The 23,016-nt window shown below is 27.7% G+C and overlaps 1 protein-coding gene, 1 long non-coding RNA gene and 1 pseudogene across 2 annotated transcripts in view; 1 reads left to right on the top strand and 2 right to left on the bottom strand.

Moving 5' to 3' along the window:
- LOC145184131 (uncharacterized) overlaps nucleotides 1-23,016 on the top strand; it is a 215,289-nt gene that overhangs the window by 38,971 nt on the left and 153,302 nt on the right. The gene's annotated exons all lie outside the window — the stretch shown is intronic.
- On the bottom strand, nucleotides 6,130-8,612 carry LOC149893878 (uncharacterized). The gene is made up of 4 exons (XR_016449097.1): nucleotides 8,047-8,612; nucleotides 7,321-7,462; nucleotides 6,551-6,666; nucleotides 6,130-6,325 (listed from the first exon to the last, which is right to left on the bottom strand). It is a non-coding gene; the product is annotated as an uncharacterized LOC149893878 (long non-coding RNA).
- Nucleotides 11,902-12,908, bottom strand: LOC149893877 (uncharacterized; annotated as a pseudogene).

Genomic DNA, 23,016 nt, shown 5'->3' with positions numbered 1-23,016 from the left:
AACAATGCTCTATGTTTAATATGTAATGAGACTGTTAGTGAACTGAAGGAACCAAGCTTGAACGTCATTTTGTATCAAAACATGAATTGTACAATACTAAATATCCTCTTGATTCAACAACCAGAAAAATAAAATACGACTCATTGAAAAGCTGTTTAGAAAAACAGAAAAATTTGTTTCAACAAATGTCTAGCAGTGTTGATTGTGAATCTCGTGCCTCTAATATGGTGTCATGGATATTAGCAAAAAACCTAAAACCATTTACTGATGGGGAAATAATCAAAGAATGCATGATTGAAGCATCAAAATTTCTTTTCCCAAATGATAAAAAAATTCATGACAAATTTCAAAGTATGCACAATTGTCAAACAATCTGTCAGAAGCTGAATTTGTGAGTATCGCTCTCGATGAGTCTACTGACCTTGTCGGTAAAGCACAACTCTGTGTTTATGCACGTTTTATCACTACAAATTGTTGTTTATTTGAAGAACTGCTTGGAATTGAATCACTGGAAACAACTACAACTGGACAAGACATTTATGACAAATTGTTCAAAATATTAAAAAAAAGGAAAGTGCCTCTTCAAAAAATATCTTCAGTTATCACAGATGGCGCTCCTGCTATGATTGGAAGAATTCGAGGAGTTGTTACTTTGCTGAGAAATAGTGGTGAGTTTCCTAACAAATTTATGTCATATCACTGTGTGATATTACACTCAAATGACGTCAATTTCGTGCGCTAATGGAACAAAATGAAGATGAACATGTTGATCTTCTTCTTCATTCAGAGGTACATAGACAAAAAATAAATAATTTACCATTACAATATATAAATGTTTGTCTATTTTTCAAAAATAAATGTTTGTCTATTTTTTGCAGGTTAGGTGGCTATCAAGAGAAAATATTCTTAACAGATTTTGGGAGTGTTTGCCAAGTGTACTGCAGTTCATGGTAACTCAAAAATTTTCATTCATTACAATGTCTATTGAAGAGTTTATTTGAGATCTTGTTTAAACAAAATTTTACAAAAATCTTGTTTAAACAAGATCTCAAATACTGCTGATGCTGATCGTTAAACTATATATTATTTTTGTGTTCACATTTTGCGTAATTTCAATGTAAAAACTTATCATTAGTTTGTCTTTTTGGGGGTAAAGGCATTTTTGGGTCTCTTATGTTATTTCCTTTTTTTTTACTTAAAATTTAATTTCAATTTTTTTCCTTTTCCATTCCTTTCAACTACAGGCTATTAAAATAATTGTTTTTTTGAAGATGAGTATCAGCATGATATAATAAGAATAATTTCTAGATTTCGTATTTTCAACATTAACTATTACTCTGTGATTTTTAAAAATATTTAATTACATACCTATAGGGTAAAAAAAAACTCAAACTGAACAGGACAATATATGCTGGTCAGAGTGTTCTCAGCATATAACAACCTAGGCCCTTATTGCCTTTGAAGGCATCTTCCCGATCAGACGAGTTGGCTCATTCTTCGAGCGTACTCTCTATTTCTGGCAAATCTCTCATCCACTCATAGCTACGTTGTGTGAGGAGGGAAAATGAGAGAATTAAAAACATTATCTTTAAGTTTTACCCGACTCAAGCATATAACATTCAAACGAAGAAAAGAGCGAGTCAGTTCTCGAAAGTTCTGTAGCCATTCTAAGACAAAGACTTATCACAAGAGAACTAGTAAAACCTGTTTTAGAATACCATGACTCAGAAGTTGAAACAAAAGTACAAAACCACCTTGAAAAAAAAGAAATGAAGGGTCCATTATTTTCGAAGTTCTACGGCGTGACTCAAGGAGACCTTGTTGCACACAAACATCACAAACATCCAAGTTTGTTTGATAGATTTGACAAATCCTATTTCCTGGAGAAAATGAATTTAAAATAACCAAGTTAGAAAAGACTTAAGTGCGAGCTTAGGAAAAAAATGTAAAATTTCATCAATAAAATTTCAGTTCAGTTTTTATACATTTAAGTTTGAAGCTTGTTTTTATACTTATTCACTTCTATCAAAAAAACTAAATTTAAAATTTATACTTAGCTTAACTGAGAATTGGTATTTTATTTTATTATGTTTATTCTACAAACGAAAAACATAAAAGTTATTGTAAAAAAAAAAAATCCTTAAAGTAGGGAGTTTTGTCACGTGACATTTTGTCGCGGAAAAAAAATATATCGTACGTTTTTGAAAAACTTCGTCCAAAAAACGCAACAAATGATTTTATGTAGGTGTAGAAGAATGAAAACCCACCCATGAAAATAAATAGTATATACGTATATATAGATGTTATTTTTTTTAGAAAAGGTTGCACTACAATAATTTTTTTGGGGATGTCGTTTTGCTTTAGAATTGATATTTAAATTTAAATGTTTCAGTTTTATTTATATACAAGTAAATTAAGCTAATTCTTTCGTCCCCACATAAAAATAGATTCTGCAACTATTTATTTATCATGCCAATCAGTTTTTTTTTTTTTTTTTGATAGTCTAATAGGGTGGGTTTTTTGTTTTCTAAGTGGAGATTTTATAAAATTCCCCCGTCTTTAGATATTTTATTGTTTACGCAACTTTTTACGCAAGAAAAATAAAAGATGAAAAAGTTTTTTTTTCGGTGCCAAAAGTTTAACGAGATACTTTAAGGAAATATTTCATAAAATGTATATGAATTGAAAATATTAAAAGACGAATATCTTTGGAACTAAATAAGCTACAGAAGTGGTTGAAACCATTTTGAAAATAAAATATATTAAGGAATCCAATGCATTTTAAATAAAAAAGATTTACTTTGGCTATAAAAATTGCCTAAACTCCCTACTTAAAGGAATTCACAATATCAAATTTTCAAAAAATCCTTAAATAAATCGAGTAATCTCAAATATACAACAAGGGTTGTAAAATTTAGGGTGAAAATTTATGATGTACAAAATATGTCATGTGCACAAAAATGTAAACTGTAATTTCAATATTGCTTTAATTGTTATTTTACATATAATAAACAATGAGCCCCCCCCTTTTTTTTTTTTTTTAAACACCCCCATTTTAACCTTATATTTTCTGTCAAAACGGATCATTTTTGACTAATTTTTAATCTCTCAACTTTTTTCATGTAGACTAATTTTTAATATCTCAATTTTTTCATGTTTTTCTATGGTTAAATGGGTTAAATTTTTCATGGTTTGCAGCAAAAAAAAGCGCATTTTGTTTCTTATTCCTGACTTTGTTTACTTTGATTCCACTCACTAAAGCTTTTTTTTTTTTCTTTATATTTTTTAAGTGACATTTTTGTTGTGACGTTATTTTCCGTTGCCTGTTTAATTAAATTTTGAAACTTGCGTCTTTGGACTGGGGACTTCTTTCACCCTCATACAGGTCTTAAACTCAATCATTCAACCACATAGTTGGTTTTCTTGGATCGGCTTAATTAAGCTTATCGTTATTTTTGACAACAAACAGTTCGCACTAAAAATGATCGAAAATATATTTTAAGATTTTAATTTGGAAATCTCCTTTTTGACCAACTGCGTTGTCATTCGCACTAGAAAATGACCAAATGTATGTTTTAAGGTCTTTGGTTGGAAATGTCGTATTTGACCAACTGTACTTTTACTTTTTAAATTAAAAACGAATAAAAATGTTTTTCTTCAAATATCTGATGCAAGCGAGATTAGTTTTGCTTCGTTTCAGAGATTTTCAACCATCATTGTATCATTTAAAAAAGGACATTTTAAAAGTTTAGTTCATATCGACAACATTGACGAGTTTCTGGAATATGAACTTCACAACAGTAACATTGACGTGTTTTGCAATTAAAAAAAAAATGTTAGTTTGGGATTTGGAATTCAAAAAAAAAAAGATAAAAAGCCAGCTTACTAAGAGTAAAAAAGAGTCAAATGTCACGTGATGACAACATGTAATAACTGCTGAGTTATGTATGAAAGTCGTCAATAAAGTGCGAGAAATAATTGTTTTTTTAAATAAATTTTTCTATGCATTTAACAATTTTGTCAAAAGAACTTTTTATTTTAAATTAGTAGAACATAAAAAGGAAAGTTATTACCTCGTGACTTATTCAGATTGAAAACAGGTCATTGGGTTTGCATAACAACCTTCACTTGAAGATGAAAATTTTAACAATAAGCTTGAGGGTTTGAGCAAGAGAAAGAGATTTTGTCGACGCTTTAGCAACAACGCCCTAAAGTCTAAACAAAAAAAATCCAGCGAAGCAAAGCATGCCGTTCTCAATTACTCAAATGCATTCATATTTGCAAAAACAGTTCGAATAGAACTTCGTCTGAAAATAAATGCTAAGTTTTATTATGAGTTTGATTAAAATTTCTTTCTCAACTTACACAATAAGAACGTAAGCCGTTATCGTAAACTTGAAATAAAGGTTTAAAAAATTTATGATTTAAAGAAAGATACTAATTACTCTACTTTTTTTTTAAAGATCAAACGTTGTTACTTTTAATTATATTTAACCCATGAAAATAAGATAAAAATCGGCCAATACTCATGCTTTGAAAAATTACACAATTTTTGGACCAAAACAGTTGAAAATTTGTATTTAACTGAAAGGCGGTAGAAAAGGATGAGCAACTGCGGTTATTCGTTTTCTAAATATTGTTTTCAAAAATTTATTCTAAACTGTGACCAGTGACGTCATGGAGAACTAACATTTTTTAATTTCTAATTAAAACTTTGATATATTTTTAGTAACAACTTTTTAAAGGTTTCGTGTTTTAGAAGAAAATTTTTAAAAAATCTTTTCTTTTTAAAATTATTAAATATTTCATAAACATTTTTTGTATTATTTCTATGTTTTAAATATTTATTTAACATTTATTTAACAAAAATATTTAGCCATTCAAAATACTTTCGTGTTTCAACGTTTTCATTTTTTCTGTGTTTTTAAGATCGTGTTTCGAACTTCAAGACGTTGTGATGATACACATCCTATTGAAGCTCCAACCACGGAAGCTATTCTCAGATAACGTCAATAAAGTTCTTGTCATCATTGAGGTAATAACGTAATTGTTCAGCGAGTAAAAACATAGAAAGAAAGCAAACCGTTCAAACTCGTTCTTTGATACAAAAGTATTCCTGATGTTTATCTACATATCTTCAATCAGATGATTAGGACTCCATTCATCGATCTGCAATAGGTTACTTAAGATGAACTAATTGTTCATAACATTTTTATGAACAATTAGTTCTTCCAACTTGAATCCTTCCATGATGACAAGAATTTTCCGTAAAATATTTCTAACGTGAGGCTTCATGAGCAGTTTTTCCATCGCGTATCATAATCGTCCATCGATTACTTAGGACATGAAAAGATCAATCGTTCATGGATTGATCTTTTCAAGCCCTAAGTTATCGACGCCTGCACTTCATAGAACCCTTCTATGATCATCTTTTGAGCTTCATCTGAAGAAGAAAGATATTAACTTAATATTAACTTTATTACTTATTTGCATTTAATTTGACGTTTTGTGTCAAAATAATGTATTAAGTGAAAAGAAATATCTTAAGGAAGATACCAGAGGTCAGGTCATGAGAGAGAGAACTATAATGTCCTAAGGAGAGAAACTAGAAAAGCTGGCTTTATAAACTTATAACTTATTTTCTGACTTTATATCAGGTGCATTAACTGAGTCAAAATTTTTTTTTTTTTAGTGTATAAAATTTAATTTATAAGAAAATTAGTTATACAATATAATGATAAGAAATCAAATAATAAAATAATATAAATTTGTTTTTACAACGTTATAAAATAAAATTTGCCATGGAAATAATAATGGTTTTATTATTTAATCTTTTAACTGATTTTTTTACTTTAATTTTTTTTGGAAGGCAAGAAACTACCCAGTGGGCAAAGCGACGTCGGAACAACGTCGGATCGACGTCGGAGCTGACGTCGGATCGATGTCGGATTTACGTTGGAAATGGAAAGGTTGGGCGACGTCGAAAAAAAGACATCGGGTGATGTCAGAATTCCGATGTCATTCAACGTCGAGCGATGTTAAACCAACGTCGGAACGACGTCAGATTACTGATGTAAAGACGATGTCATTAAGTGGTAGAGCGATGTTAAACCAACATAATAAATACAATTAAAAAATAGCACATATTTTCTGGCGTAAAAGCATTCATTACAAAAAACAACTTTCTATTTTGCATCAGTATCTTTCTGGACACGCCCAATGATAAGCTTGTAAACTTTTAACTTTTCAAAACTTTGTTTATCCATTTTTTTTGCGTTTAGTCTCTTTCATATTAAAACAAGCCATAACTTTGTGCGACATCAGACTATAAAAAGAAAGAAAAAATTTTAAAATGATGAAAAAATAATTTTAAGAGCATATATATTTGAGTTCTTTGTTGTGGAGGAAGCCTATTTCCCAATATGACATGTCCAGCTCGCCATCGATGTATGGGGGATATTGCAGTCATTTTATTGGTTGTATCCATATCATCATCAAAATATATTGATAAATAAATATTCTTAATTATCAAATATGCAAGGAAACTTACATCAACTCTCATGGTTTACCCAATATCTTCTTTAATAACAGTAATGGTCTGTCTCTGATTTCTGGTTCTCAAATGAAGTGTTTATTCATTCTCTGTATCAGACTCTGAAGTTGATTCTGAAAACAAAAGATATTGTTTTTGGAATCAATATATTGATAAATAAATATTCTTAACTATCAAATATGCATGTCAGTAGCACACTCAGGTCTCCAAATATTTCATAACCAGTGAGAACTTCTGACTTTTTTAAAATGTTTCTGCTGATGCAAGGTAAAAAAAAATTTTTTCAAAAATTCAAAACGTACTTTGAAATAACTCATAAATAGCCATTTTTTTAGTCTGCATAAAAGAAATTGTTAACAAAATTAACACCATGAACTACAATAGCATAGACAAATAAAACTTTATAAACTTGAAAGTTACTCTACCATTAATACGCTTTGACAAATTTTTGTGTTTGTTATTATATTGCACAGTTTTTATGGTTGTTGTGATGTTGATTTGATAAGATTTGAGGGATGTATTGAATTATTTTTTTATTAGGATGACGAATAACTTAACAAAACAACATTAATATCACGTAACAAAATTCTTATATATTTTAATATGTATTCTAAAGTCTACCCTCTTATTTACAAAGTCATTCACAAACTTAGATCCCTTAACTGTACCAACTGGTTATTATTTTATCATTATTTTTGTATTAGGATCACTCACCCTAATACAATAATAATGATACTTATTAATATTAATAAATAATGATCAATTACTACTGTTAGCTGACTCAGAACAAAGAGAATCAACTTCATTGTTAACAAATTGTACATTGTCATCAGAATCATTTCGCAGAGCATCATTAATTAGATTATTGATTTCTTGATTTTGGGCTTCCCAATTATTAATGTAAGACATCTAAAAAATAATGTTAATAGCTGTTGAAAAAGTTATAGATTGTGATATCGATCCATTTTTGAATATTCATGTTTATCCCACTGTGTGCCTATCCAAAAAAATTAACATGGAAACAAGAAAGTGGGACAAGATCATGGAAACAACAGAGACAAGATCTGTAAAGCATGATGAAACTGTTAATACATCTAACAAAGTGTATATTGGGGTATCTGAAGAAGAATGGAAATAAAGATGTGTAAACCACAAACATTTATTCACAAAAAGCTCAAATAATGTATTTTTTACCTGATGATTGCAATAAGCATGAAACTTAAAGTAGTAAACATTATGTAGTTTTATTTTAAATTTATCACATTAAATAAAATATATTACTCTGATTTTATTCATTTAGCACTCTTGTTGAATTTACACATACAAATAACCTTAAAAACAGTACAGTAATGAATTAATAAAAAAAATTCAGATAAATAGTTTTTACTAATTTAAATATACATGCATACATACATACATACATACATACATACATACATACATACATCTTTTAAAGTCACAATTAATTAAATCAAGTAAAAAAATAAACTAACTTTCGCTTGCCATAAAGAGCATGCGTTTTATGGTTTGTCAATATGTTATGGCTGTCAATAAAGTCTTAGTGTTAAATTTATATCTTCCCGGTAAATTTATTTTTTCCAATAATAATTATTTTTCCGGTAGAATAACTACTTTTTTCCAGTAAGATGTTTATTTTCCGGTATTCAAACTTCCAGTTCAAAAAATATATAATAAAATTACCGTGGTGTTTACATAAAATAAACATTTAGAGAAAAAAATTTAGTTATTTTATCTAACCAGATATCTAGTTAAAATAACAAAGTTATTTTCCGCAAATGTTTCTTTTATATATACGAAATTTGTCATTTCTTAAATTAGGACTTACTTAAAGCATAGTACTTTGTTAGGTCACACCACCGTATGTAAATTTTATTTATTTGTAAAATTGTCGATTTACGTCGTATTTATGTCAAAAGACATCGCACGATGTCAGAACAACGTTGGTAAGACAACGTCGTTTTGACGTCGTTATCGCGACGTTATAACAACGTTGTAATAAGTCGGTTGACATCGCCGATGAAAATCCAACGTAAACCCGACGTCGGTTTGACATCGCGTGCCCACTGGGTTTTATTGTTTAAAGAATACAATTATTCAAAAAATAATTCTGAAATTTTATAGAGAATAAAACTAATTCAATGAAAAAAAAAAAAAAAAAAGAAAAGAAGCCAATAATTTATAGTTAATTTATTATCATAATTTTTACTTTATTCAAAGTAAAGTTTTATGTAGTTTGTGAAATGTAATTGATTTTGAGCTAACATTTCTTTTTAAATTTGTTTTTCACCTCTTACATTATGTTTACATTAAATAACTGTTGCTTATTTTTTTTAGAAAAATATTACTTAAACTTATTCCATGAAAATCTTTTCCACCACCAAAATTATTTATTCTTCATGCTCGCTAATTATTCATTAATCCATCAAAAGGTATATAGACGTCATTTTTAAATTGTTTAACTGTTTTGTTTACATTACATTACTTCACTCGCTAATGATTCCTTTAAGATTCTTTTACATTACATTAGTTAAGTTTTATCCCAAATTAACTTGTTTTTATTAAATTTTCTAGGGTTTGCATGAAAGCCAAATTTACTCAGATTTTCCAGTCTTCCAGTTTTTCAGAAAAAATATTAGAGCCGTAAAGTGCTAAAAGGAACTTTTGATATTTATTGATCTTTTGTAGTCGCAGCGGGACAATTTCTGTTTTTCATGTCTCAAAGAATATTTTTAATCATTCATTTCAACGCATTGTTTTGGATTTTACACTCCGCAGTTAATACATAAACTTGTATCCAATGTGTCCAACACGCGAGAGCAATATTTAAAAATCTACGAAAATTGAAGTTCGGTTGCAATTTCTATTACCCTTAAAATAAAAGAGAAATTTTTTTTTGTAATAAGGTTGCAAAATATAGTTGAAAGAGATGTTGTGGAGATAGGATAAGAGTTTTAAATTTTTTATCATAAAGCAAATGTTTCTCGATTTAAAAAAAAAATTTCACACGTGTTTCTAAGTTGCGCGCTCTTTTGATGCTTTTGGCCAAGCTTCTGACTGGCTGACTTGTTTTTCATATTTCTATTGCTTGAAGCGCCACCAAACTTTGAAAACGGCATACGTTCCAAAAAATCACGGAAATATAATAAAATGATAATAACTTAATGTAAAAATTTAACAAGAATGGAAATATAAAAAGATTAGTATGGTTTTTTTGTTGTTGTCAATGGTAACAGTTATGAAAAAAGTATTCGAGTTTTTTAGATGAGATTCGATAAATTTTTAGATCGGAAAGTTTTTTTTTTGATGTTAAGAAGAAAAAAAAAAAAAAATTGAAACTGGAAAATCGAAAAACAAACTTCTAGCAAAAAAATATATTTCGAACGGTTGGCATTTTTTTTCTGTCGAAGGAGGATGGCAGTTAAAATAACTTATTTGTAAAAAAATACTTGAACTTTATTAAAAATAATTTGTTTCCAAAAATTTGTGGTTGTTTTATAACCCTAATCATTTACATTGACTGATTTCATTTTTCATATAACTTAATCAACTAACACTTACCGTTTCCATTGCAACTAAAATGACCTTTAGAGAAAGAAATTTTTGTTGTTCAAAATTGGTCTCAGAGAGGCATGGGGCGTTCTCTAATTTTTAGAATTTCAATAATGATGTTGAATGAGGATGACTTGCAAAAATTGCGGTAATCAGAGCTAACCTAATACCGTTATGACTCCCTCTAACTGATCTCTTCCTAGAACTACGTCTTCTAAAATCTTTATCTTTTTTTTGGTTTTTCCAAAAATTAGATCGATATTCATTAAATGATCTAAGTTTTTAAACTTTGAAAAACGAAGAATGAACAATTTTTCAGAAGCAACTGCTTTTTTTTTGTTTTTACTCTCTACTATTTTTAAGTTTAATATTATTATTTATTGATTTTTTTATCTTTACAATTTGAGGAGTTGAGCTAATTACGACACTGTTAATGTGCCACTATTTAATGTCATTATTTTGTTTTTATTTACAGGTTTTAGAGAGAAACGAGCACGCTGCTTAACACGTAAAGAAATTGACAGCAATGACCCAGCTTTTATTTTGATGAGCAAGCACAAGTGTACGATGGATTCATAGGCGCTCTTTGTTAAAAAAACTTCCATCAAGAGATGCAGAAAAGAAATGTTCAGTAGAATTAATTTCAGCACAAAGTGTGACGTAAAATCAATTAAAGCAAAAAATTAAAAAACAACATTAAAGCAAAATATCGTAATTTTATTTATCTTTCAATTTATTATACATATTAATATATTATTAAACATATTTATAACTTATTTTCGTTTGCAAAAAAAAGTTTAATTTATTTTCAATATTTTTTTTTTGCATCCTGCAAAAAAAACAAAAAGAATATAATTAATCTAAAAATTGCTTCTCGAATTTAATATTTTTTATCGCTCTTTACAAGTTTAACTCTTTAGACTTGAAAAACCTGGAAAGAACAATGAAATATAATGAAAATTTAAGAAGCAATTGATTTCAAATTTGTTTAAAAAATTAGTACTAATGGCATTGCCAGTGTTGTTTTGCTTATTCAGAACATAGGTTCTGTAACTCCATAGCTGTATAATATGAGGCGATAACTCCGTTGGTAATTATTTTTTGATAAAACCGCTTTGACTAATGTAATCGCATTTTTTGATTTTGGATTTTTTTCCTGAAGCATTCTTAACTAAATCATTATTTAAGAAAAGCAATTTTGACAATGGTTTGACTCTCTTGTCAATGGTTTCTCTCAATGACATCATTACCCGAAGGACACAATGTTCTAAATGTAAAAAAAAACCGCGCATTTCCTAATTTTACTTTAAAAATCAATAATAAAAATAGAAAATTACTTATAATTAAGGTTTCAAAGTATTCTAAGATTGTTAAATAGTAAATTCCTATAGAAAAGATGGTAGTTGAACCTTTTCAAAGAAATTGACATTTATTTTACGATTAAAAACCTTTACAAAAATGTTAGAAAATGAATTTAACATATGAATCATATATCAATGGAAAATTTAATAGGCAGTAAAAAAATAACCACATAAAAGCACTGACAAAAATAATTATATAAGAAAGCAATAAGTTCATAAGAATGAGTAGGTCACTCTTCGTATTCACTCTCAAGCACACTTTCAAAAAGGTTACGTAAAGGTGTTTGTACAAAATGTGCGATTTCAGGTGACAATGGCTTTCCTTTTTTAGCCTTGTTTTTGTGCTTTTCATAAGACATCCTTTGAATGATTGATGCACTTACTTCCATCAATCTATGAAACATGTCTGACATTCCTTTATACCAAGAAGTTTTTCTTGGATGATAAATCGAAAATTACGAAGTGCTTTTTGTTTGATTAACCTGTTTCCTCATTTGTAAATCCAATTGGTAGAACACAATTTTGAATTATTTCTTTCCCATGGAATAAAATTTTGTGCAGTGTTGGAGAGATAGAAAACCATGAAATACCAATTGTTTTTTCAGAAATTTTCAAACTTTTTAGCATCAACTGCAAAGCCACAAGACAAAACTCCCCATATGATTCCAATGTTTTTCACCAATTTCACTGGAAAACTACAAATTTATGCAGTTATTTTGGCATTCTAAAGGCCACTCTAGCAACATTTCCAATTGTAGTGTTTCTAGCTCCACCGTCTCTTCTCTGATCCACAATTAAACCCAATTTTTCTCGAAATTGAGCTTTAACTTGTTTTTCTCTGGAGTCAATCATTTCTTTTTCTTATTGACTGAGTCAAACAAAAGATTTCTTAACATCTTGCCTATAACCTATATGGAAAGTTGCTTCAAAAGCTCAAATTCCAAAGTGGAGTATGCTTGCTCCAAACTCCAATGTTCCAGGCTTAGATGTGCAATATCCATTTTGATCTGAAACTTGTCTGTAGGTCTAATGATAGATAGGACAAGATGTTGAAGCTGGATTGTTTGTTAATTCATTTAGCACTTTTTCATTAATCATAGTAAACATACCATTGAATTTTACCATGACCTTTGCTCTAGCATGAGTTTTATATCTTTCAAGTTGGTTTCCTCATTCAATAGTCTTGCAATCTTAGTTCTAATTGTTTCTTTAGATTCTTTTTCATAACAAAGTCTAAAAGGCCTGTATGAATTGGCATTGTTTGGACAGTTGTTGTAGATAATGCAGTCTTTATTATCAAATACTACAATGCTTAAAGGGAACATTTGGCTGGCTAACACAGTACTTCTTTCTGGTACTTTGTCTCTTTCATCCTTCTGCATGAATGTATTGAGAGATCCACAGCTATCAAGATTAAATTTGAAGTAAAATAGTTAATGAATTTGATTGGCCTGCTGTTTTGTCATTTCCTTGAGTTTTTCAGAAATTTCATAATCAAAAAGTAGTAATTTTTTTGCAGTGTGCTCCAGGAGCCTTTCTCTTATACGGCCCTTTGTAATATACATTTTAACTTTTAAAAACTGAATTAATCTCTGAAAAAACTTAAACTGCGACGTTAATGTAAACATGATGATTGTACAGTTGAAATTTCTGAAGATCAGTTAAACATACATCTACACAATTTCATTTCAAATCGGTGCTGACGTAATCAAATAATAAATCAACCAATGTGGTTGATACTTTTATTGTTTGAGTTGTTTTTTTATTTTTTAGCGCGAAAATGAGATTTTTTTTATTGGACTATTTAATAAGTTTATGCCGTAAAAACATTCAATTCAAGAAAACTACAAACAAAATATAGGTGGAGTAGCTTTTTTCAATCATTTCAAACTTAAATATTTAGTATTAATATGGTACAGAAATGGCCGATGTTGTAAGGCTATCAAGTGATGCCTAGCAAGCAGAGAAGCAGCAACAGCAATCCTCTGATTTTTGTTGCAGTTGGCTCAGTTGTTGCCGGACTCAAGCACCATGCTTCTTGACTTTTACTATAGAATCAATGATTGAGACCGTCTCTAGATAAATTGAAAAGTAAATTTATTTGGCCAGTTTTCGAATTGTTTGGTAGTTTTCTTCTTAGAGAAGGGCTTCTGATCTCACTTCATCAAATTTCACTGGGCGCCCAGACCAAGGAGAATCTATTAGCTCAAACCACTGAACCATTTGCGAGCTGTTCTTCCAGCTATAAAGCCCTGGGATTTTTCTTGAAAAGTAGAAGGTGACGAAGATGTTGGTTTTTGTCAACTTGGAGTTCCATAAATCTGAATCTATAAAAGAAAGTTTTAATGATCAGAAATATTAGGGCTCCAAAAACTATGAAAGGACAAAAGAATGACTAAAAAATGTTACAACAGCCCAGTTGCAAGCTAATTTTTTTAACAAATTTTTTTATGTAAATTAAAGAGCGGCACGAATTTATTGGACAACCCAATACTGTTACTTTATGATTTAAAATGAATATTTACGCCCCATAAAAATTCACATTTTCCTCGCAATAAAATAAATATTTGCATAAAAACTTAGATGCTACTTTTAATCTTAATTCTGTCTGTTTGATCTACAAGCACCATAATAATTAATTGCACCCTAATAATTAATTGTTAGGAAAATACTTCTTGTAGGAGAAGAAATTAGGGAAAAGCGCCATATTGGTTTTAAAGTGTTGTCGAGCAGTTACTACTTTGCTAAAGAATGTTCGTTTTACAATATTTTCTAAAAAGGCTTTTTACTTCATTTTTATTAATTCCTATTAAACTCTAAAAAAGAAAAAAATGATTTTATCGAGTAGCTTTTAACATATTTAGAGAAGGAAAAATGACGTCATTAACAACTTTTTGACAAATTCAGAAGAACATTTTAAAGTTTAACTCTGCTCAAGGTTTTTTAGTTCTTACAAGTTTTTCAAGTTTACAAATGTCTTAAGACTATAACGTTTGTTTACTTCCTTGTTGGCAGTCCTTTGAATATTTTACAGTAACTACGTAATCTTATCCCACAAATCTTAAACCAAAAACTGCAAGCCTAGATTTAATCATTAAACTTTTAAAATTTGAATATTTATCAGCCATATGTTTATATATTTATCATACTTTATATATATTTATTCATATATTTATCAGCATATGCCATAGCCACATCTCAAAAGAAAAAATATATAAAAAGTTAAGTACCAAAAATAGGTTCACAGTAAAAAAGCAGTCAATACAAATTTGATCATCTCTTGGTCATCTCAAGACAAATTAGATCATCTCTTGGTCAATTTACTAACTTGTCACGATTAAATTTTGGATGCATCAACTTTATTACAAATTTTACAGCAACTTTAAAAAGTGTTATTCAAAAACTGATCTGATCACAAACTCAAAATGATGAACATTACCCAAGATATGGAACAGAATGGACCAGAAACAAAAGAATTTTGTGTGCATGTGATAATATAAACATGATAACAATCATTTTAAAATTCCTAATTTTTGTCTATTTATTTTCAATATATATGCCATAATTACAGGAAAGAAAAGGGTATTGCAGTTATAGTAAACTAAATGATAAATGTTTATTAAATGATAAAAATCAAATAAAATATAAATGATGAAGAATATATAAGAATTATATCATAAGAATCGACTGAGACAAATCTGGGACAAATCTGGGACAAATCTGGGACAAATCTGGGACAAATCTGGGATAAACCTCGAAAATGTGAAGAAAATCATGACGTTCCATTAAGTACAATTCAAAAAAATGCTAATAACAGGCAGCAATAAATATCTTTTATTATAAAACAAGTTTTTCTGATAAAAAAAAAAAAAAGATTATTTGACGATCCAGGTCTAAAATTACAATTTAAAATAAGATAAAGATCTGAGAGAATCATAATTTAAAAAAAGAGCTTAAAATGTGACAAGAAAAAAGTAAAATATCATCACACTAAAATAAAGGCATTTGTGTGTGTACGATAATATACACATCATAACAATGATCATAAAGTTCTTAATTTTTGTTTATTTGTTTTCAATATAAAAGAAATGTGTAAAGTCACCCCGTACCACGTGGGATGAATGCTCACAGTTATAAAACAGTAAAATAAAAGTTACTTAAAATTTCTTTCTTTTTTAGCTGTCTGTTACCATGACATCTAAGTGTACAATTCAAAAAATCAAAATATTGAAAAAGTAGAACAAAATTGGGATGTAATAACTTTTGTTAGGTGTGGGTAAAAATGTTTGTTAGCATTTGTAATATCCATGTGTCTAAACGTCAGAATTAATGCCCAAATTGTTAAAGGTGGCACGATTGGCACGAAGCCCTCGATTTGATGTATCAATTGATCAAATTTAGAAATATAGCATAAACCGCTCTTTTTAAATAAAACTTACGGGAAGTAGCAAAGTATCTTTCTAGAAAACTTATAGCTCCTTTAAGCTGACGATTTTTAGATAATGATTTAACTTTCTTCATTTCTTCAAAAGCTTAACTTTAAAAGAGTTGCTACATTATGTTCAAGTTGATCCATTTTTTTTAGCAGATGTAGAATAAATCCTTTTTTTTTTCTTTTAAATAAAACTAAATAAAAAATAACCAGTGGCAGTTGAAGAGAAAATTTTTTTTTTATAGAAAAAAAGATACTTTTCAAAAATTTTTTGTTGTAATGAAAAATGCTAATTTTTTGGAAAAAGAGAAACTCTTTCTTGAAAAGCTTTTTTTTTTAACTGTTTTTGTATCAAAAGTAGCTGAATATTATTATTACTCAATGATTGATGTCCCATTTGCTCTTTGCTTTAAAAGACGTTCATTTTTAAGGAAGATTCACTTGATTCTGATTCAATAAAAATAATTTTTCTTTCAATTTTTAGCTCCTGTTTCTTAAACCTTGACTTGAAGTAACAAAAAGTTCTGATTTGCCAGTTATTAATATTCAATTATACAAAGATCTTAGTGGTCTGGGACAGGTTTTTTTTTTGTATTTAACTGTTTGTCTCATAAACCTCACTAAAAATCAAAAAAGTTGAAGAATATGGATTGCTTACTATCAATTCTAAAAAACCTACTTTTCTGTTCATTCAAATAGTCAATATAAACAAAAATAATATAAATAAAATATAAATAGTCAAATATGAGAAACGATCTTCGTTGCTCTTTTATAATTAAAACAATTATAAAGTTATGGTAAAAATGGCTTAAACTTCCCTCTTTAGAATGGGAGGAGGAAGAAAAATAATTAAAGGTATCTTTGTTAAAACAATGCTGCTGAGCGAGGAGTCTAATAAGGCTTTAATAATTTTCAGATACTAAGGTTAAATCTGTTTTTTTTAACAGTAAATTATTTGTACCGTAACCCGTGTGTAACAAAAAAATTTTTAACCATTATATAAGATGTTTTTTTTTTGGTTATGTTTACTTATTGTTGTAAAAGTTCACATTTAAGCACTCTATATCGATCATTTTTCTCGCTAAAGTTTTCTGCGCGAGTATATAGAGTAAGCTCTGCTTATCTCATTCTTAGAAACAGTAGAAATCCAAATAGTGTGGATCAACTATTTATTATTAAAGTCTCGTATAAGCGTCAACATATTTTCAAAGTTATGCATTTTAAAGACTTAATTTTGGAATGAGAATAGGAGAGGCTGGGAGTTTAGCTTTAATTGTTCAATGGATACCTGTCGTAGTAATGGAAGGGATTTGGAACTATAAAGGTCATTTCCGTGCAACTCATCATCTGGCAAAAGAATTTTTTCTTAATCCAATGACTTTGTATATTGACACGTTTCATATGTTTTTTGAGTTTTCTTACAAACAAAAAAATTGTCATTGAAGCGACACTTGAAGAAAAAACCTTTTTTTTTGCAGTTGATAATTCAAGAACATACCATAGAAATATGCCTTTATGAAACATTAAAAAAACACCCTTTAAAATTAACTCTTCATCTTAAACTTAAGTTGCAGCGACAAGTCATAAGACCAGACCCTTACAAAATGAATCCACCAGGCAACTACTACTAATAAATATAGGATTAAGGTGGCTCTATGGTTAAAAAAACAATTTCTACATTTAAGTTAAATGTTTCGAAATAACTTTAAATGAAAAAAATAATTATTTTTATTAACAAATACACTCCAAAAAACTATAATTTTTGTTTTGTTTTGCTGAGTCAGCAAAAAATAAGTAATTAATAAACACAACTTTAAAACTGTATAACTCCTAAAATATACATCCAATGAACTTAAAAATATCAGAATATCTGTATGATTCTAACACAAAGGGACTGTAGCAGAACTTTTATATAAAAAATGGCGGATAAAAGCAATGGAAGCAAAATAAAAAAACACTTTTTATTTAAGATAGTAATTCCAAACTTAAAATAATGCCATTAGTTTTGTTTAATTCTGCTACAGTCCCTTAAGTCATTGTTAAGGAGCACTCCCTGAAAATTTCAAGTTAATTACTTTTATACTTTTTAAGAAAACCCCTTTTAAGTTTTTGGCAACTTCGAAAAAAAAAATACTGTAAAAAAACCCATTTAAAAAATATATAAAAATATTTTCTAATATTTTCCTGGAGAGTAAGATTTTCCGCCTTCAACATCCTTTTCTTTATTAATAAATCCCTTTTTGACACCTCTTCACATTTTTCTGTTCTTTTTAAAAAGCTTCAGAAGATTTTCTTTTAAAATGACGTTGGCGGTGGCTGTCTATTTTACACAAACCACATTTACCATAATATCCTAATTTTAGATTTAGAATCTCAAAAACTTTTGAAAAACCAGACATTCTATCATTGAAATGAATAACAGCTGATGCTACACCTATATCTAAAATATCTTTACAGATAAATACATCTTTAGGGCACCTTTTCCAAATTATTTTGTTAAATGCTTCGTTTGAATTTTGGGTAGTACCATGTAGACATTGCTTTAACAAATTTTCAGAACATAAATCTATAAAAATCTATAAAAATCGGTTTTATTGCATTATGAATAGCTATTGGTATGTTTACAGAAGATATATAGTGAGATTTATTTTCACCCCAAAATGTACACCAACTGTTATTTATTCAAGGACCGGTTTTCCTAGCTTTCGAAATAATTACATAGCTTCGTGACCTTTTCTTATGTCTCGAAAAGCAATAACTGCTCTATAGTTAACTTCAAAAGACTTATGTCTTCTTTTTTCAATATTTTAAGACTCAAATTCTTTAGAGTTATAAAAAGAATGATCCCATTTACAATTTTTACAGCTTATTAGCAGTTGTAGAGCATATCCTAATCGAGCATCAGATAAAGGCTTAAGCTCAATATCTTTACTAAAGCATTTATTACAAGCAAGAAATGAAACAAGTAATTCCTCGAGAACCTTCATATTTATGATAAAATAGAAATCATTTATATCACTACCAGTTTTAAATTCATTTAAAGTTTTATTAGACTGAGTAGAAGTTGGAAATTCAGTTGATACAGGTGAAGCATTTTTGCTTGATAATGTTGATACATTAACATGTGGATTTCCACAGAATTCTCTTTTCTTTTTCTTATTTATATTTTTTTTATATTCAAGTAATATACTCCTAATCATATACAGAGTCTAAAAGTAATTTCATTAACAACCACTTAGAAATCTAACATTGGGAATGATTAAATTCTGCTTGCTCTTTCAAATTATGACTTTTAAGTAGAAAATATAAAGGTACAAACGCACTATCAAGTTTTTTAAGTTGGAAAAGCTATTAGGTACTGTAAATTTAATATAGCTGAATAAAAAGACAGGAAATCGCCGTTGCTTTCGAAGCTGAAAAAACTGCATCTTAAAAAAAAGGATATTACTCATAATATTGAGTTTGAATTTATATAAAGATATATATTTTCTATAAAGATATATATTTTCTGAATTTAGAATAAATTTCAAAGAAGATAACAGATTTTTTTTTTGTTGTTAATTTTTTAGTGTTTTTTAACCATAGAGCCACCTTAATAGAAAAAATAAAATTTTAGAAACAACAAATAAAAAAGTGAAATGAGAATTACATCCTTAGAGGTAACATGGTTTCTCTGGTTTAAGAGTACAAATGTTGAGTAAAGTTGTTTATTTGATTTTTTTATTTGTTTTCCTTTTTTTTTTTCTTTTTTTTTTTTTCTTTTTTCTCTTTCTTTCTAAAAATTTTTTCTTTATTTAAAGAGAAAATCTGTAACATCATCACAAACTTATATAAATGCAAACGTAACACTTAAAATCATCGGAATAATTTTTGTTGAATGGCAACAGCTAGCTGCTTGCATGGCTTTTTTCATTTCATGCATTTTGTTTACTTTAATTGAAATATGAAGCTGTAATAAACAACAAGATGACATGTTATTACAAAACTTTGCGCTCTCCTACATATAACTCACAAAAAGTGATAGGACTGCGTAACAAAGAAGTCGTTTTTACTTTTTCCAAATATTTGCTCTTAGGCGATTGGCTTAAGAAACAGACGATAGTTGAAATGTTTCTAAAGTTTAAGAACTTAAGAATATAAATTTTTAAAAAGTATGTGGAACAATTTTTTAGAAATTGTAAATTATTTTTGTATTTGTTTTTTTTCCTGAAATTTAAAGCAACTTGTGAGCCAACAAAATTTGGTCCGAAGACCGGCCGTTAAACACCACTGCTTTTATAAATTTTTATTTATATATTTATATTTAATTCAAATATTAGATTTACACCGGGAGCAGCTTTTAAACTTCAGTATAAAAGAAAATTTTCAACATTCTAAATTTCATTTTCTGTTATTCTGTCTTTACTTTTTTAATTTAGCATCAAAAAGCTGCATTTTCAGTTTTTCTTTATTCGAGCACACTGAAAATTTGAGATTTTTTTATGAAACAACAGTTCACATATCACGTGAAAATTGTTTTCCAATAGAAACAATTACAATCCTTTAACAAATTATGTAGTTTTTGCTTTTTTGTAGCATGGGCACAATGAAAGCGCTGTTTCGCTTCATATAAACAACAGAGCGAACATTGAGCTGTCATTCAAGCTGTCACACTAATGTAGGAGTTTTGGGAGTGACTTTTCAATACAAAAAATCTGAACAAAAAATATGGTTAGTACAGTACAAGATCACTTCAAGCTCTTTGCGTTTTTTCCTTTAGCATAGTTAATTATCGAGAAGGTAGGCATCTAGTTTTATCAAATATCATTTTAAAAAAAAATTGCGCACTTTCTAGTTTAAGATTAGTATAAGGGACGTGTAATTTTTTTCTATTAAAAACAGACTCATTTAAAATAAATAAAGTTCGCAAAAATAACGAAAGTTTGCTTGGAGTTTTTACTGTAAGTCAAAAAATGTAATAGTAATAATAATAATAAGTGTAATGAAATATTTAGAAGGAATCAGTTTCAAAAGATTTACTTATTTGAATTAATATGAGTATAATAATAAACTAGTTATAAATTGGTTATAGTGTTAGTTATCTCAGGTATTTTTATTTGCACCTGGAATTTCTTTCTTTTATGTTATTATTATTAGTATTATTATAATTATAATAATAATAATAATAATTATTATTATTATTAGTATTATTATTATTATTATTATTATTATTATTATTATTATTATTATTATTATTATTATTATTATTATTATTATTATTGTTATTATTATTATTATTATTATTGTTATTATTATTATTATTATTATTATTATTATTGTTATTATTATTATTTTTATTATAATTATTATTATTATTATTATTATTATTATTATTATTATTATTATTATTGTTATTATTATTATTATTATTGTTATTATTATTATTATTATTGTTATTATTATTATTATTATTATTATTATTATTATTATTATTATTATTATTATTATTATTATTATTATTATTATTATTATTATCATTATTATTATTGTTATTATTATTATTATTATTATTATTATTATTATTATTATTATTATTATTATTATTATTATTATTATTATTATTATTATTATTATTATTATTATTATTATTATTATTATTATTATTATTATTATTACTATTATTATTATTATTATTATTATTATTATTATTATTATTACTATTATTATTATTATTATTATTATTATTAATTTTAGTCACGGTAATGGAAATATACTAGGATCCAAACCTTTTCTTACAAAGTTTTTTAATTTTCCCTACATTTTTTAGTGTTTCATGAGTAGTTTTTTTTATGACCCATATGAAGTTTGTTACCAGATCGTCAGGTTAGAATTATTTTGTTCTATCTCCAATTTTAAACGTTGGGAGAAAATGAATTGTTAATTTTACTAAGTAATGATTACTTTTAAAATAAATTTTTTTTTGAAATTTTTTTTTCTAAATAGTTTCTTTAAATATAAATTATTTAAAGAATAAGTTATTATTTCTTAAAAAAGTAATAGTAAAATTTTAAATAATTTTTACTTTTAGAAAAAAATCAAAAACTTTCTTTCAACGTATAAAATGGGAGATAGAACAAAATAATTCTAACCTGACGAGATTAAAACGAGAGCGCACCAAAACAAGTTATCTTATTTCAAACTTGCATCATTAACATATTTGAAACATATTTGTATAAAACGTGAAATGGTTCACAAAAAATAGCACGTAAGCAAAATCAAAGACTTTTTAACCAATAGAGTTTCTAGTAAAAATCAGTCGTGGAAATCCAATTCATTCCATGAAAATGGGATTGGGAAGTAATTCACTTGAAATCTAAAAATAGGAGCGGGAAAACGACATTTTTTTGTTCCACAATTTCAATTAAAAATGAGGTTAAGGAAAGTTCTTTACTATTAAGTCGCATGCATGGCAGTCGAAAACAATTTTCCAAAACCATATTTTATTACGACAATATGGGAATAGTAATGAAAGAGAAACGGAGTTTCATTTTAATTGCGAGAGGGAATTGGAAAGTGTTACAATAATGAGAGGGAATGTCGTTTTTGTGCAGCTTCGTACTTTGTACCAACTAATATATACAAGTGTTAAAAAAACAAATAGATAAAAAAAAATGGTTTAATCAGTTTTATCTCGAAAACTTTATAATCGCATCATATCGGATTATTATCAAAAGTTTTAAGTTCGTCAATGCTACTTATACCTCGATTGCATGTTTTATAATATACAAAAAATTTCAGAAAATTTTAAAACTTTGAATATTTAAAAGGGAATACTTAATTCAAGAGAACTTTTATATTGCACGACCGATTCTTTTTTCTTCTGCAGCACATGAATGTTGAACTGAAAAAAAAAAGTTTGTGAAATTATTTTTCTTGTTGCTTTGTTAAGTTAGACTTTCTTTTCTTTTTGACTTCACGTTAATTTAAGTCAACAACGCTTTGTAAATAACGTGTTAAGACTGCACATATTTTCATTAGGGTTTAAAACTTTTATTTAGAGATGTTTAATTGAAATATAACTGTTTTCTTATATTTTTCCAGAAGACTCAAAATGACTGCAG

The sequence above is a fragment of the Hydra viridissima genome, unplaced genomic scaffold, assembly GCF_058129835.1.
Source record: "Hydra viridissima isolate aposymbiotic clone 2 unplaced genomic scaffold, HvirCarnegie_v1 scaffold_1, whole genome shotgun sequence".
Classification (NCBI taxonomy): Eukaryota; Metazoa; Cnidaria; class Hydrozoa; order Anthoathecata; family Hydridae; genus Hydra; species Hydra viridissima.
Note: the sequence above shows the minus strand (reverse complement) of the source record. Positions and strands in the feature narration are given on the sequence as shown.